Source organism: Pyrus communis, chromosome 12 (assembly GCF_041283825.1).
Source record: "Pyrus communis isolate YQ-2024b chromosome 12, ASM4128382v1, whole genome shotgun sequence".
NCBI lineage: Eukaryota > Viridiplantae > Streptophyta > Magnoliopsida > Rosales > Rosaceae > Pyrus > Pyrus communis.
In genome coordinates this window covers 6,199,544-6,210,360 of record NC_142576.1, presented here as the reverse complement: position 1 = coordinate 6,210,360, position 10,817 = coordinate 6,199,544, and positions in this window count along the sequence as shown.

Sequence of the window (10,817 nt, the reverse complement as noted above, 5' to 3'; positions counted from 1 at the left end):
ATAAAACACATTAAAATACTCTAAAAACGCTTAAAACAGCAAGAAACAACATTCTAAGTGATAGGTGAATAAATCCCACGAAATTCATGCAAATACAAATTGTTTACCCCCCCACACTTAAATCAAACTTTGTCCTCAATGTTTTAAGCAGAAAGTCACAACAGAGCAAGCAAATAAACAAATACGAGAAAGAAAGCAAAGTAAAGGCAGTAAAGAAAAAGAAAGGAATAAAAATAAGTCTCTTAAAGGGGTTTCCAAGTTCTTCTCTATTCGGATGCATGGGTTGCCTCCCACGAAGCGCTTTCTTTTACGTCTTGCAGCCGGACGGTACCTCCGTTTAAGCTTGACTAGGTTCCACGGCATGGAGGGGTACCTCCTCCACGACATGCTCCTCAAACATCTCGTAATAGGGCTTCAATCGATGCCCATTCACTTTGAATTCTTGCTGCGTCCTTGAACTTTTGATTTGCACTGCACCATGAGGGAAAACATTAGTAACAACAAACGGGCCAATCCATTTAGAACGCAACTTACCAGGAAACAAACGTAGGCGAGAGTTAAAAAGTAACACTTTCTGCCCAACTGTGAAGGTCTTGGTTCGAATCATTTTATCATGGAATGCTTTGGTCTTGGCTTTGTACATCCGGGCATTCTCATAGGCTTCATTCCGAATCTCCTCAAGTTCATTCAATTGGAGCTTCCTATGAACTCCCGCTGCATCTATGTCCATGTTGAAAATCTTCACGGCCCAATGTGCCTTGTGCTCTAACTCTACAGGCAAATGACATGGCTTACCATAGACGAGCCGAAAAGGTGACATCCCAATGGGTGTTTTGTATGCCGTACGATATGCCCACAGTGCATCATCTAAACGTAAGCTCCAATCCTTCCTTGTTGGTCCAACGGTCTTCTCCAAAATTTGTTTTATTTCTCGGTTAGACACCTCGGCTTGGCCATTTGTTTGAGGATGGTAAGGTGTGGAGACCTTATGGTTGACATGGTACTTTTTTAGCAACGCCTCAATGGTCCGATTGCAAAAGTGAGACCCTCCATCACTTATGATTACTCTCGGCATTCCAAACCTAGCAAAAATGTTAGTTTTCACGAAATCTGCAACCACCTTAGAATCGTTAGTACGGGTGGCTTTTGCTTCCACCCATTTAGAAACATAATCAACGGCTAGCAAGATATAAGTGAAACCATAAGATGGAGGGAAAGGGCCCATGAAATCAATGCCCCAAACATCAAAAATTTCAACATTAAAGACAGGGGTTTGCGGCATTTGGTCCTTGGTACCTATGTTACCCATTCGTTGGCAACGATCACAAGACATACAAAAGGTTCTAGCATCCCTAAATATAGTCGGCCAATAAAAACCACACTCTAGAACCTTGAGGGCAGTGCGTTGTGTGCCAAAATGACCACCACATGCATATGTGTGACAAAAGCTTAGAATTGAGTGAAATTCAGAATCATGCACACATCTACGTACAATTTGATCCGAGCAATACTTCCACAAATAAGGGTCATCCCAAACATAGAAACGTGCATCATTTTTAAGCTTATCACGTTGGTGCTTGTTTAGTTCATTTGGAATTTGTTTAGTCACCAAGTAATTCACTAAATCTGCATACCATGGTTCACTTACCTCAATGGATAGCAGCTGCTCATCGGGAAAAGTTTCAGGGATAGGTACGGCATGTTCATGCTCCTCGTGGATCATTCGGCTTAAATGGTCAGCCACTACATTCTCGCTTCCTTTCTTATCCCGGATTTCAATATCAAATTCTTGAAGAAGAAGAATCCAACGGATAAGCCTCGGCTTTGCTTCCTTTTTCGTGAGCAAGTACCTCAAAGCTGCATGATCAGAATAAACGATTACTTTAGTACCAATTAAATATGAACGGAATTTATCTAAAGCAAAAACCACAACTAGAAGTTCTTTTTCCGTCGTGGAGTAGTTCAATTGGGCATCATTTAGAGTCCGAGAGGCATAGTATATGACATGCGGCCGCTTGTCTCTTCTTTGTCCTAGAACAGCTCCTAATGCATAGTCGGATGCATCGCACATGAGCTCGAACGGGAGGTTCCAATCTGGAGGTACAATAATGGGGGCCGAGACTAGCTTCTCCTTGAGTTGGTTAAATGCCGAATTACACTCTTCATCAAACTTGAATGGCACATCTTTTTGAAGCAATCGGCAAAGAGGGTTGGACATCTTGGAGAAGTCCTTGATAAAACGCCTATAGAACCCTGCATGGCCAAGAAACGAACGTACCTCTCTAACCGAAGTAGGAGAGGGTAAGTGACGTACAAGGTCTATTTTCGATTTATCTACTGCAATTCCTTTTTCTGAAACAATATGTCCTAAAACTATACCTTGTTTCACCATAAAGTGACATTTCTCCCAATTCAAGACAAGGTTAGTTTCAACACATCGTTTCAAAATTAAGGTCAGATTATCCAAGCAATTATCAAATGAACTCCCAAATACACTGAAATCATCCATGAAAACCTCAATGATCTTTTCAACAAAATCGGAAAATATACTTACCATACACCTTTGGAAAGTGGCCGGTGCGTTGCATAAGCCAAATGGCATGCGACGATAAGCAAATGTTCCAAAGGGACATGTGAATGTGGTCTTCTCTTGATCATCCGGGGCTATCACAATTTGGTTATATCCAGAGTATCCATCAAGAAAACAGTAAAAAGCATGACCGGCTAACCTTTCGAGCATCTGGTCGATGAATGGCAAAGGAAAGTGATCTTTCCTAGTCATGGCATTTAGCTTCCGGTAATCGATACATACCCGCCATCCAGTCTGAATGCGTGTAGGCACGAGCTCATTCTCATCATTCTTGATAACAGTTACTCCGGACTTCTTGGGAACGACTTGAACAGGAGAGACCCAACGGCTATCAGAGATAGGGTAGATCACTCCGCAATCCAAAAGCTTGATTATTTCCTTCTTCACCACTTCCATCATCGGAGGGTTGAGACGGCGTTGAGCCTCTCGAGTTGGTTTAGCCCCCTCCTCAAGAAGTATACGGTGCATGCATGTGGTAGGGCTTATTCCTTTAATGTCGGCCAAAGTCCACCCTATGGCCGTTTTGTGCTCTCGCAGCACCCTCACAAGCTTCTCCTCCTCCATTGCCGTGAGACTTGATGAAATGATGACGGGCAATGTTTCGCCTTTTCCCAAAAACACATACTTCAAATGGTCCGGCAACGGCTTAAGTTCAAGCGATGGTGCCTGAACAACAGAAGGTAGCATCTTAGTGGAAACTGAATTTGAAAGTGAGAGTGGAACCTTACCATATTGTTGTGGCAATGACTCAAGGGCTGCCACAACCTCAATTATTTCTTCACTAGAACCCATTGCAAAGAATTCCTCCTCCTTGCCGTGGCCTTGCATTGGCCCAAATCCTTCATTTTTGCGCTCTATGGCCTTAGTGATGGTTGTTTCCAGGGCGTCCTCGTTCAATTCTTCAAGGTATACCTGCGCCAAAGAATCGATAACATCAATGGAAAAACAAGAATGGTCATCAACGGGATATCTCATAGTTTCAGAAATATTAAAATCAATCACTTCCCCATCGAATTCCATTGTCAAGGTGCCTTTGTATACATCAATCTTCGTTCGGGCCGTCTTCATGAATGGCCTACCAAGGAGAATTGGCAAAGATGTAGAATGGGCTGAATCCTCCATGTCTAGGACGTAGAAATCAGCCGGAAAAATTAAATGGTTCACCTGCACAAGCACATCCTCCAAAACTCCTTTTGGATACGCGTTAGAACGATCAGCCAATTGTATAATTACACCATCTTGCTTTAATTCACCCAAATTCATAGATGCATAAATAGAATAAGGCATGACATTTATGGATGCACCTAAATCAAGCATGGCATGTTCAAAACGATTATGTCCAATTACACAAGGAATCGTGAAACTACCGGGGTCTTTGCACTTGGTAGGCAGTTTACGTTGCAAAACAGCGGACACATTCTCGCTTACCTTCACTACCTCTTTGCTTGCCCTTCTTCTCTTTGTATTGCATAGGTCCTTGAGGAATTTAGCATACTTTGGAACCTGTTTGATTGCATCGAGAAGCGGTATGTTCACTTGCACTTTCCGGAACGTTTCAAGAATGTCCTTCTCGCTTTCTTCCTTTTCTTCTTGCATGAACCTGCGAGGAAAAGGTACATTGGGCAGATTAGGACGTGGAGTACATGAATTTGAACTTAAATTACCTGATTTGGCCGAGTTAGGGTGATCTGCCTCAGGTTGTGTCGTCTCTTCATCTACTTTCTGGGCAGATTTGGGATTGTTTGGCTCGGTCCCAACTTCTTTTCCACCCCTTAAGGTGATGGCCTTGGCGGATTCGAATCCTCCCTTTGGATTGACTGTGGTTGAGCTAGGAAGCTTTCCTTGCTCTCTAATCTGTCCAAGGAACTCAGAAATCTGCCCTATTTGTTTCTTCATATCCGTCATCTCCTTCTCGTTATTTGCTATCCGGTTGTTTTGATTTTGCAACCCCTGCGAAATAGAGGTTAGTAATTGCATAGCTTGATCACTTTCCAAGGACGTACCTGAATGAGATGATGTCGAAGGTTGTTGGGGTGCATACGGCTTGGAATAAAAACCAGGGGGGTTTGGCCTAAATCCTCCTTGTTGGGCAGCTTGTTGTGGCTCCCTCCATTTGAAGTTTGGATGGTCCCTCCATCCGGCATTGTAAGTGTTCGAGTATGGGTTGTTTTGATTTTGTCCTTGGAAACCAATTGCATTGGCAGATTCCCACCCACCATTCTCGATTAGTTGAGGGCACTTGTCGGATGGATGCCCTTGAATTGAGCACACGCCACAAACTTGGTGTTCTTGTGCTTTTGGACCAATCACAACCTGAGAAACAAGAGAAGTAAGATTAGCAAGTTGTGATTGAATTTCAGAAATAGCACTCACCTCATTTACACTTTGTTGCCGTGGGGCTTCCCTTTGGCCCACTCCTTCATATTGTTGAGCGTTGAGCGCTCGGTTGGCTATGAGAATCTTGGCATCCCTTGGTGTTTTGTCCACCAATGCTCCTCCCGCTGATGCATCAACCATTTGACGTTCGATAGGAAGGAGGCCCTCATAGAAATATTGAAGGAGAAGTTCCTCCTTCATTTGATGTTGAGGACATGAAGCTACAAGGCCCTTGAAGCGCTCATAATAAGCCGGGAATGTCTCACCATGATTCTGTTGAATACCACTAATTTTCTTCCGTAGGAGAATCACTCTCGAAGTAGGGAAGAATTTCTCCAAGAAAGCACGCTTCATACTCTCCCACGAAGTCACAGTTCCCGGGGCTAGTTCGTAGAGCCAATCTTTGGCCTTGTCCATAAGTGAAAATGGAAAGGCCTTCATCTTCAATATACTCCCATCCACATTGACGGGGGTCATGCTCGAACAAACCACCTCGAACTCCTTCAAGTGTTTGTTGGGGTCTTCCATAGACAAGCCATGGAACTTCGGAATATGGTGTAACAAACTGGATTTGAGTTCAAATTCCTCAGTCTTCCCCTCTGCAGCCGTGGGGTATTGGATACAAAGAGGCAATGCATTATCCAAACCCGAGGCCGAAAGCTCCTTGATGGTTCTATTATCTGCTGCCATGGCTTGTTCTTCTTCAAAAATCTGATCCGTGGGCTTTTCTTCTACACCTACTTCGTCTTCTTCAAGCCCAGGTTGTGGTGGAGGTTGTGGTGGCTCTTGTTGACTCCTCGTTCTCCTCAAAGTGCGTTCAAAATCACCGTCAAAGTCGGAGATGTTCTCTATAATAGGCCGAGAGCGACGAGTCATACACAGTACCTAAAAAACAAGGAAACAAACAAACTAAGAATCTGAAAGAAGAATGCACGAAAAACTAAAAAAATATAAAAATAAAGACAAAGGATTAGCAAAGTTGCTAATCCCCGGCAACGGCGCCAAAATTTGATGCGAGATTTACTTGACACTCAAATTAAACCCTCGTTTGACAATTGTAGTAGAATGGATAAGTGAGGGATCGTTCTAGACCGGGGATTAGGAGGGCTTGCTAAAACCTTCTAAATTGACTTAAAAACATAAAAACTAAATTAAAATACTCTTAACAAGACTACTATGACTCAGAATGGCTTTGAAAAAACTCAAATTGTCTAAAACAATCAAATTGACTCAAATAGAAGCTAGAACTTGATTTAGACGAATTTGCAAGTGTTTATGACTCCAAAAGCTTAAAGATACAAAAATAAAACAAATACGAATGATTAAGACTTAACAAAATAGGGGGGGAAATTGTGGTTGGACGCTATTAAATTAAATGGACAGAATATAATTAAAGGCAAAATGTAAATATGAATGTGATGAAAAATATGGATGATGGAATAGCTAAGGGGTTCTTCTCCACACATGTTACACTTGCAATACAAGATTGATTTTCGGTTGGTCTTTCGATAAATTATGAAACTCAATGCTCCAAGTTAATTAGGTCCGCTTACATTAACTTTCAGATTTCCCTAGATTCGTTGGATTGAATGGAATACGCATTACAACCAATTTATTCTTAATCAAAGTCCCTAACTATGGAATACGCATGATAGAGACATTCAACAAAGATCATTAAGTTCAACGGAAATCATAAATATTGACGAGGCATTCGTTACTATGGAATACGCATGAAACTTATGCCAAGAATTCGTTTAACGCGATTGTTTATAAGCAACATCCACTACTTGTGAATATAAGTTCGTAACTATTAGGTGAAACTCACTTATATTCTAGCGTCATATTCATTCAAATGGTTAAACAAATTGAATCCACAACTTATAAAATTCCAACCAAAAGTAATCAATTCATATTGCAAGCATAAACATGTATTTTGAATCACCCCCTAGCTAAAGGGGGTTTAGTTCCTCATAACTTTGAAATCAAAGAAACACCTAAACATTCCAACAACTCAAACGTGAATTGTACGAACGTTTAGGCACTCTTCTCTTCCATTCTCATACGTACAAAACAAAGAGAATTAAATTTAAACTTTGAAATCAAAGAAACACCTAAACATTCCAACAACTCAAACTTGAATTGTATGAACGTTTAGGCACTCTTTTCTTCCTCGTTGTTGTAGCACAAGGTCTAAGGTGAGCTTTGGGGATTATGTGAAGTGTTTTGGAGGGATGGGAAGTGGTTGGATAGTGGCTGCAATGAAGGAGAAAAACTGCACAGAAAATGGAAGGGGAATTGCGGCAATGGATGTGTATTTGTGTTGTGTGAAGTGTTGTGAATGGAAATATGAGATATGAATTGAATGAATGAATGCAAGGGTATTTATAGGAGTAGTGGAGGGAACATATGGCTGTTTGTTTAAGATGCAAGTGGCTAATTAATGATGGAAAAGTATGTGATTGAATTAAAGGATGCAAAGTGAATGAATCATGAATCATTGTGGATGAAAGGTGGAAGTGCATGTGTTGATGACTAGGTTAGTGGGTGGAAATCTGAAAATGGCATATAGGAATGGGAGCTCACGGTTTGAATGTGTAAAGTGTGTGTGAATGCATGTGAAGATGCAATAAATAATGCATGTAGGGTTAGGAAATAATGAAGAAATGCATGTGAGATGTTTGGAAAGGAAATGGGAACCCACGGCAATGAAGTTGTTTTGTGTTGTGAATTATGATGAATGCATGTGAGTTAAAGAGGGAGAATGTGGTGAAATGATGAAGTAGGAAGGTGGAAATGCATGTGAGATGTTTGGAAAGGAATAAAGAATGAATGGTGGAAATGTGAGTGAATGATGTGCATGTGTGAGAATGCATGTGGAATTAAGAGGAGTATGGAAGTGAAATAAATGAATGATATGTTAAGTGATAAGTGAATGATATGTGGTGAGTGATAAGTGAATGGTTTGATAAGTGATAAATGAATTAGTTTAAAGGGCTAGGGTTTAAGTACATAGAATGGGCCTAAAATAGGTTGGTTTGTATGGCATAATGTGTTTGATTGGGCTAGAGCCATTGTTTTGTGTCTTCAAGTGCATACAAGGCCTTCAAATTCGTCCATCCTCTTGGCTCCATGGATAAGCTATCCAATCCATGCCCAAAAATGCTCCAAATGGCCTCAAAATGCACTTTCTTGCTCCCTAGGCCCTTAGAACCTGAAAACACACAAAAGAAGCATAAAGGACTAAAATAACGAGAGAAACATAACGTAAATGCACGAGAACAAGCCATTTAAGTCGCATGAATATGCTCCTATCAATTATATTTGGGGTTTTATTTGTGCGAGAGAGAGAGAGAGAGAGAGAGAGAAAGAGAGAGAGAGAGAGAGATGGGACAAGGGTAAGTGAGAAAGAATGTAAAAGTCATTTTTAGGGCCCATTTCGAGGGGATTTGTTTGCCTGCCCTTGCTGCATCCTTTTGATTCTAAAGGTAAAAAGGTGATCTTAACGTCATTTGTTTCGAGATGTCGAATCCCATATTGGGAATTCAAGCCTTACGTAAATAGTTTGAATGATCTCGGGCATCTCCACCCATCACCAATTGGTTTCGGATTGGATGCTCAAATTGTAATGGAATAAAAGGTATTGTTCTTTTTTTATTATCTTTGATTGTTTGAGTGAGGAATGTAAAGTTTATACAAATTGCTTCCTGATGGTGTTTATGACTGGTTTCTGTCAATTGGTGTATCTTTTGACATTTGTGCTAAATGCTTCGTGAAAATTGATGTATGTTGTCTAAATAGTTGTGTTTCAGTTGCCTTTTCTGAGCGTCTTCCTTCCTGTATGATATTTGTTTTTCTAACCTTTTTCGTAGGATATTAGCCCCATGATCTGCTGGTTGCCTGTGAAGTTTTGGTGTATAATTTCACTCCCCAATTTCTAATTTTGTGGAATTTGATTTTACCCAAGTTAATATTTTTACGAAAACCACACAAATTACATTAGAAATTGTCTCGATGAGAAAGTGTAATTTGGGATTCTGCAAGTTTGTAACTTTTGATGTTGTTCTGATGCTTTCTGTTTCTTAAGCATAATGATGTTACCTAAACGTGTAGATTTTGCATTGCTTTTGTATCATGCAATATTAACATTCTATGTAGCCTCTTAGATAATATTACAATGAATTTACATAAACTTTTAGTTAGTTTTCATAAGACAATTTCAATTTCTTCACTTTGTTTGAAAATTGGTGTGTTTACCTTCTGACTACTTAATCGATTTAGCTTGCAGTTTAAGTATTGCAGTTTTTATGGATTATGGATTTATATGGATTCCATTTCTGAAATGAGCATGTGTATCTCATTGTATCTAGAAGTTATTTCGGTTGAAGTAACACACTTAGCATTTGTACTTTGGAGTTGCGTAATTGTCCTTGATGTGTTTTTTTGTTTGGAAAATTTTAGATGAGAAATATTGGATAATTTAATTATAGCCATAACTTGCAATTCTAAATAAAAGGCAGTTAAAAAAAACAACATGGATAAACATGCTGTGAAAGGACTGATTCCAAAACACATTTTAACAGCTTTATCCGGCTGATAATTCAGAACATTATCAAGTATAAATGATTGGTCGTCAATTAATCCTTTATGACGTTTACCCTTTGTTTGTTGCACTTTCACAAATTTAATCCATTCCACCATCACAGTTTTTTTTACTTTTACAGTTTTCCCATGGTTTCTAGAATGCGTTTTCGATCTTAATGCTATCTGCTCTGTTGCTTGCAATTATCAGTTTTTTAAAATTGAAACAACATTATAGTTCTAAGTAAAATTTGTGAAGACCAAGGATGTAACCATCTTCGGTTTCATATTGTTCGCCATTAGATTTCCTAATATAAGTTTTTTTTCACATGATCTTACTGGTGAATTGTTAAAAGGCACAAAGAGAGAAAACAGCCTCCAATTTTATAAACTAAAGGTCACATGCATTTTGTTTAGTATGGGGTGTTCGAGAAAACAAGTTTAAGGATTAGGTTTGGTTGGATTTCAACCATTACATTTCATAGATTCCAAACCTGTTTACTATCTCATTTAATTGGTGTACGTTAGCTCATTTAACTCAAATTTAATGAGATTTGGTCCTCCAATTTCTCGGACTTGCTAACGGATTTACTTTCTTTGGAAATTTCAGGAACCCTGATTGTGGGAGGAAGAAACTGCTTCATTGCCATTTTTAGGTATACAATTCTGCACACTGATTGCATGTTCAAAGCCTAATTAGTTATACACCATCTTTTTGTTACCTTTGCAAAGCTTTTGTACTTGGATTCTAAATATGTGATTAGTTTGTGAAGAATAAACAAGAAAACTAATCATGGGGACATTCTTCTTTTTCGATTTTCTCCTCTCCATTGTTTCTTGAATGAAATTGGATTCATAGATGTAGGGATACAGCAACAACCGAGGTGTAAATAAAAGGTCTAGGCGTAATGATTTCAGGGTTTAGAATTGATTCGAAAATATGAAAAAATGCTGCTTCTCTGTTTGTTTTTGCGGTTTGCTGTAGTGATTCCAACTTAGTATATACTCATTTTTATAGAACCATGAATGCTGGTTGTTAAATGTTGTGCCATTTGAAAATCCTTAGTTCTGTGTTCGTTGATTTTTTTGCTGTTTTCTGTTGTGATTTCAGGTTAGTTTATACTTATTTTTATAGCACCATAAATGATGGTTGTTAAATGCAGTATCATCTGTCAGTTAAGCATGAATGCCACATAATAAACACACTCATTACATAAATGTACACCATTGTACTGATAATACTTACAGAACCTGGAACTAATGGCTATAGTGT